This window comes from Stigmatopora argus, chromosome 7, assembly GCF_051989625.1.
Source record: "Stigmatopora argus isolate UIUO_Sarg chromosome 7, RoL_Sarg_1.0, whole genome shotgun sequence".
NCBI lineage: Eukaryota > Metazoa > Chordata > Actinopteri > Syngnathiformes > Syngnathidae > Stigmatopora > Stigmatopora argus.
Genome location: NC_135393.1, coordinates 761625 through 768904, shown reverse-complemented (window position 1 = coordinate 768904; position 7280 = coordinate 761625). Strand labels below are relative to the sequence as shown.

The 7280-nt window shown below is 43.9% G+C and overlaps 3 non-coding genes across 3 annotated transcripts; all 3 read right to left on the bottom strand.

Moving 5' to 3' along the window:
* Nucleotides 1–1109: 1109 nt before the first annotated feature.
* Nucleotides 1110–1182, bottom strand: trnaf-gaa (transfer RNA phenylalanine (anticodon GAA)). The gene has a single exon. It is a non-coding gene; the product is annotated as a tRNA-Phe (tRNA).
* A 3909-nt stretch (nucleotides 1183–5091) lies between these two features.
* trnas-gga (transfer RNA serine (anticodon GGA)) lies at nucleotides 5092–5164 on the bottom strand. Its single transcript has one exon. It is a non-coding gene; the product is annotated as a tRNA-Ser (tRNA).
* A 1745-nt stretch (nucleotides 5165–6909) lies between these two features.
* trnas-gga (transfer RNA serine (anticodon GGA)) lies at nucleotides 6910–6982 on the bottom strand. Its single transcript has one exon. It is a non-coding gene; the product is annotated as a tRNA-Ser (tRNA).
* Between the last annotated feature and the right edge of the window lie 298 nt (nucleotides 6983–7280).

Here is a 7280-nt window from a genome sequence, read left to right as displayed (position 1 = left end):
GCTGATTCAGGCTGGGTTTGGAAAGTCCAATGTGCTGCCAAAGCCCAGGGTTGAACCAAGGACCTTTAGAGCTTCAGTCTAACGCTCTCCCAACTGAGCTACAACAATAAACAACTTGGACTGCAAATTGACTCATGGCTTACTAGTATAATATCCCATTTGGAGCATTAACTGGTATTGATCTGGTTTAGAGAGTTCAAGGGACTGCCGAAGCCCGAGGTTGATTCAGGGTACGCTCGCCAACACTCTTTATATAAGCCAATTCGGCTCATGTGGGTGACAGGAATCAAACTTGACTGCAAAAAACTCATAGCTTACAGGTAAACAGTTTTCATACTGACTGCCAGCTGATTTAGGCTGGGCTTCCCAGGTCCAAACCTTTGCCAAAACCCGGGATTAAACCAGGGACCTTTAGATCTTCAGTCTAATGCTCTCCCAACTGAGCTACTTCAGCTGATTGATTACATTGATAAACAACTTGGACTGCAAATTGACTCATGGCTTACTAGTACAATATTCCAATTGGAGCATTAACTGATATTGATCTGGTTTAGAGAGTTCAAGGGACTGCCGAAGCCCGAGTTTGATTCAGCGTACGCTTGCCAACACTCTTTATACGAGCCAATTCGGCTCATGTGGGTGACAGGAATCAAACTTGACTGCAAAACAAGTCATGGCTTACAAGGAAACAGTTTTCAAACTGACTTGCAGCTCATTTAGGCTGGGTTTGGAAAGTCCAATGTGCTGCCAAAGCCCAGGGTTGAACCAGGGATCTTTAAATCTTCAATCTAACACTTTCCTAACTGAGATACTTCGGCTGATTGATAACATCAACAACCAACTTGGACGGCAAATTGACTCATGGCTTACTAGTACAATATTCCAGTTGGAGCATTAACTGATATTGCTTTGGTTAAGGGAGTCCATTGGACTGCCGAAGCCCGAGGTTGATTCAGGGTACGCTCGCCAACACTCTTTATATGAGCCAATTCGGCTCATTAGGGTGACAGGAATCAAACTTGACTGCAAAATAATTCAAGGCTCACAGGTAAACAGTTTTCATACTGACTGCCAGCTGATTTAGGCTGAGCTTCCAAAGTCCAATGCTTAGCCGAAACCCGGGATTGAACCAGGGACCTTTAGATCTTCAGTCTAACGCTCTCCCAACTGAGCTACTTCGGCTGATTGATTTCAGTGATAAACAACTTGGACTGCAAATTTACTCATGGCTTACTAGTATAAATTCCATTTGGAGCATTAACTAGTATTGATCCGGTTTAGAGAGTTCAAGGGACTGCCGAAGCCCGAGTTTGATTCAGGGTACGCTTGCCAGCACTCTTTATATGAGCCAATTCGGCTCATGTCGGTGACAGGAATCAAACTTGACTGCAAAATAACTCATGGCTTACAGGTAAACAGTTTTCATACTGACTTGCAGCTGATTTAGGCTGGGTTTGGAAAGTCCAATGTGCTGCCAAAGCCCAGGGTTGAACCAAGGACCTTTAGAGCTTCAGTCTAACGCTCTCCCAACTGAGCTACAACAATAAACAACTTGGACTGCAAATTGACTCATGGCTTACTAGTATAATATCCCATTTGGAGCATTAACTGGTATTGATCTGGTTTAGAGAGTTCAAGGGACTGCCGAAGCCCGAGGTTGATTCAGGGTACGCTCGCCAACACTCTTTATATAAGCCAATTCGGCTCATGTGGGTGACAGGAATCAAACTTGACTGCAAAAAACTCATAGCTTACAGGTAAACAGTTTTCATACTGACTGCCAGCTGATTTAGGCTGGGCTTCCCAGGTCCAAACCTTTGCCAAAACCCGGGATTAAACCAGGGACCTTTAGATCTTCAGTCTAATGCTCTCCCAACTGAGCTACTTCAGCTGATTGATTACATTGATAAACAACTTGGACTGCAAATTGACTCATGGCTTACTAGTACAATATTCCAATTGGAGCATTAACTGATATTGATCTGGTTTAGAGAGTTCAAGGGACTGCCGAAGCCCGAGTTTGATTCAGCGTACGCTTGCCAACACTCTTTATACGAGCCAATTCGGCTCATGTGGGTGACAGGAATCAAACTTGACTGCAAAACAAGTCATGGCTTACAAGGAAACAGTTTTCAAACTGACTTGCAGCTCATTTAGGCTGGGTTTGGAAAGTCCAATGTGCTGCCAAAGCCCAGGGTTGAACCAGGGATCTTTAAATCTTCAATCTAACACTTTCCTAACTGAGATACTTCGGCTGATTGATAACATCAACAACCAACTTGGACGGCAAATTGACTCATGGCTTACTAGTACAATATTCCAGTTGGAGCATTAACTGATATTGCTTTGGTTAAGGGAGTCCATTGGACTGCCGAAGCCCGAGGTTGATTCAGGGTACGCTCGCCAACACTCTTTATATGAGCCAATTCGGCTCATTAGGGTGACAGGAATCAAACTTGACTGCAAAATAATTCAAGGCTCACAGGTAAACAGTTTTCATACTGACTGCCAGCTGATTTAGGCTGAGCTTCCAAAGTCCAATGCTTAGCCGAAACCCGCGATTGAACCAGGGACCTTTAGATCTTCAGTCTAACGCTCTCCCAACTGAGCTACTTCGGCTGATTGATTTCAGTGATAAACAACTTGGACTGCAAATTTACTCATGGCTTACTAGTATAAATTCCATTTGGAGCATTAACTAGTATTGATCCGGTTTAGAGAGTTCAAGGGACTGACGAAGCCCGAGTTTGATTCAGGGAATCCTCTCCAACACTCTTTATATGAGCCAATTCGCCTCATGTGGGTGACAGGAATCAAACTTGACTGCAAAAAAACTCATAGCTTACAGGTAAACAGTTTTCATACTGACTGCCAGCTAATTTAGGCTGGCCTTCCAAAGTCCAAAGCTTTGCCGAAACCCGGGGTTGAACCAAGGACCTTTAGATCTTCAGTCTAACGTTTTCCCAACTGAGCCACTTCGGCTGGTTGATAACATCAATAAACAACTTGGACTGCAAATTGACTCATGGCTTACTAGTATAATATTCCAATTGGAGCATTAACTGATATTGGTCTTGTTTAGAGAGTTCAAGGGACTGCCGAAGCCCGAGGTTGATTCAGGGTACGCTCGCCAACACTCTTTATATAAGCCAATTCGGCTCGTGGATGACAGGAATCAAACTTGACTGCAAAATAACTCATGGCTCACAGGTAAACAGTTTTCATACTGACTGCCAGCTGATTTAGGCTGGGCTTCCCAGGTCCAATGCTTGGCCAAAACCCCAGGTTGAACCAGGGACCTTTAGATCTTCAGTCTAACGCTCTCCCAACTGAGCTACTTCGGCTGATTGATTACAATGTTAAACAACTTGGACTGCAAATTGACTCATGGCTTACTAGTATAATATTCCATTTGGAGCATTAACTGGTATTGATCCGGTTTAGAGAGTTCAAGGGACTGCCGAAGCCCGAGTTTGATTCAGGGTACGCTTGCCAACACTCTTTATATGAGCCAATTCGGCTCATGTGGGTGACAGAAATCAATTCTTGACTGCAAAACAAGTCATGGCTTACAAGAAAACAATTTTCAAACTGACTGCCAGCTGAATTAGGCTGGGTTTGGAAATCCAATGTGCTGCCAAAGCCCAGGATTGAACCAGGGATCTTTAGATCTTCAATCTAACACTTTCCTAACTGAGATACTTCGGCTGATTGATAACATCAACAACCAACTTGGACAGCAAATTGACTCATTGCTTACTAGTACAATATTCCAGTTGGAGCATTAACTGATATTGCTTTGGTTAAGGGAGTCCATCGGACTGGCGAAGCCCGAGGTTGATTAAGGGTACGCTCGCCAACACTCTTTATATAAGCCAATTCGGCTCATGTGGGTGACAGGAATCAAACTTGACTGCAAAAAAACTCATAGCTTACAGGTAAACAGTTTTCATACTGACTGCCAGCTGATTTAGGCTGGGCTTCCCAGGTCCAATGCTTTGCCGAATCCCAGGATTGAACCAGGGACCTTTAGATCTTCAGTCTAATGCTCTCCCAACTGAGCTACTTCGGCTGATTGATTACATCGATAAACAACTTGGACTGCAAATTGACTCGTGGCTTACTAGTACAATATTCCAATTGGAGCATTAACTGATATTGGTCTGGTTTAGAGAGTTCAAGGGACTGCCAAAGCCCGAGTTTGATTCAGGGAATGCTCTCCAACACTCTCTATCTGAGCCAGATCGGGTCATGTGGGTGACAAGAATCAAACTTGACTGCAAAACAAGTCATGGCTTACAAGGAAACAGTTTTCAAACTGACTGCAAGCTGATTTAGGCTGGGTTTGGAAAGTCCAATGTGCTACCAAAGCCCAGGGTTGAACCAGGTATCTTTAGATGTTCAATCTAACACTTTCTTAACTGAGATACTTCGGCTGATTGACAACATCATTAACCAACTTGGACTGCAAATTGACTCATGGCTTACTAGTATAATATTCCAATTTGAGCATAAACTGATATTTGTCTGGTTTAGAGAGTTCAAGGGACTGCCGAAGCCCGAGTTTGATTCAGGGAATCCTCTCCAACACTCTTTATATGAGCCAATTCGCCTCATGTGGGTGACAGGAATCAAACTTGACTGCAAAACAAGTCATGGCTTACAAGGAAACAGTTTTCAAACTGACTTCCAGCTCATTTAAACTGGGTTTGGAAAGTCCAATGTGCTGCCAAAGCCCAGGGTTGAACCAGGGATCTTTAGATCTTCAATCTAACACTTTCCTAACTGAGATACTTCGGCTGATTGATAACATCAACAACCAACTTGGACGGCAAATTGACTCATGGCTTACTAGTACAATATTCCAGTTGGAGCATTAACTGATATTGCTTTGGTAAAGGGAGTCCATCGGACTGGCGAAGCCCGAGGTTGATTCAGGGTACGCTCGCCAACACTCTTTATATGAGCCAATTCGCCTCATGTGGGTGACAGGAATCAAACTTGACTGCAAAATAACTCATGGCTCACAGGTAAACAGTTTTCATAGTGACTGCCAGCTGATTTAGGCTGGGCTTCCAAAGTCCAATGCTTTGCCAAAACCCGGGGTTGAACCAAGGACCTTTAGATCTCCAGTCTAACGCTCTCCCAACTGAGCCACTTCGGCTGGTTGATAACATCAATAAACAACTTGGACTGCAAATTGACTCATGGCTTACTAGTATAATATTCCAATTGGAGCATTAACTGATATTGGTCTGGTTTAGAGAGTTCAAGGGACTGCCGAAGCCCGAGGTTGATTCAGGGTACGCTCGCCAACACTCTTTATACAAGCCAATTCGGCTCGTGGGTGACAGGAATCAAACTTGACTGCAAAATAACTCAAGGCTCACAGGTCAACAGTTTTGATACTGACTGCCAGCTTATTTAGGCTGGGCTTCCCAGGTCCAATGCTTTGCCGAAACCCAGGGATGAACCAGAGACCTTCAGATCTTCAGTCTAACGCTCTCCCAACTGAGCTACTTTGCCTGATTTATAGTAACGATAAACAACTTGGACTGCAAATGGACTCATGGCTTACTAGTACAATATTCCAATTGGAGCATTAACTGATATTGATCTGGTTTAGAGAGTTCAAGGGACTGCCGAAGCCCGAGTTTGATTCAGGGTACGCTTGCCAACACTATTTATATGAGCCAATTCTGCTCATGTGGGTGACTGGAATCAAACTTGACTGCAAAACAAGTCATGGCTTACAAGGAAACAGTTTTCAAACTGACTTCCAGCTCATTTAAACTGGGTTTGGAAAGTCCAATGTGCTGCCAAAGCCCAGGGTTGAACCAGGGATCTTTAGATCTTCAATCTAACACTTTCCCAACTGAGCCACTTCGGCTGGTTGATAACATCAAAAAACAACTTGGACTGCAAATTGACTCATGGCTTACTAGTATAATATCCCATTTGGAGCATTAACTGGTATTGATCTGCTTTAGAGAGTTCAAGGGACTGCCGAAGCCCGAGGTTGATTCAGGGTACGCTCGCCAACACTCTTTATATAAGCCAATTCGGCTCATGTGGGTGACAGGAATCAAACTTGACTGCAAAAAAACTCATAGCTTACAGGTAAACAGTTTTCATACTGACAGCCAGCTGATTTAGGCTGGGCTTCCCAGGTCCAATGCTTTGCCGAAACCCGGGATTGAACCAGGGACCTTTAGATCTTCAGTCTAATGCTCTCCCAACTGAGCTCCTTCAGCTGATTGTTTACATTGACAAACAACTTGGACTGCAAATTGACTCATGGCTTACTAGTACAATATTCCAATTGGAGCATTAACTGATATTGATCTGGTTTAGAGAGTTCAAGGGACTGCCGAAGCCCGTGTTTGATTCAGCGTACGCTTGCCAACACTCTTTATATGAGCCAATTCGGCTCATGTGGGTGACAAGAATCAAACTTGACTGCAAAACAAGTCATGGCTTACAAGGAAACAGTTTTCAAACTGACTTCCAGCCTATTTAGGCTGGGTTTGGAAAGTCCAATGTGCTGCCAAAGCCCAAGGTTGTACCAGGGATCTTTAGATCTTCAATCTAACACTTTCCCAACTAAGCTACTTTGGCTGATTGATAATGTCAATAACCAACTTGGACTGCAAATTGACTCAACGCTTACTAGGATAATATTCCAATTTGAGCAAAAACTGATATTGGTCTGGTTTAGAGAGTTAAAGGGACTGCCGAAGCCCGAGTTTGATTCAGGGAATCCTCTCCAACACTCTTTATATGAGCCAATTCGCCTCATGTGGGTGACAGGAATCAAACTTGACTGCAAAATAACTCATGGCTCACAGGTAAACAGTTTTCATAGTGACTGCCAGCTGATTTAGGCTGGGCTTCCAAAGTCCAATGCTTTGCCGAAACCCGGGGTTGAACCAAGGACCTTTAGATCTCCAGTCTAACGCTCTCCCAACTGAGCCACTTCGGCTGGTTGATAACATCAATAAACAACTTGGACTGCAAATTGACTCATGGCTTACTAGTATAATATTCCAATTGGAGCATTAACTGATATTGGTCTGGTTTAGAGAGTTCAAGGGACTGCCGAAGCCCGAGGTTGATTCAGGGTACGCTCGCCAACACTCTTTATACAAGCCAATTCGGCTCGTGGGTGACAGGAATCAAACTTGACTGCAAATTAACTCATGGCTCACAGGTCAACAGTTTTGATACTGACTGCCAGCTTATTTAGGCTGGGCTTCCCAGGTCCAATGCTTTGCCGAAAC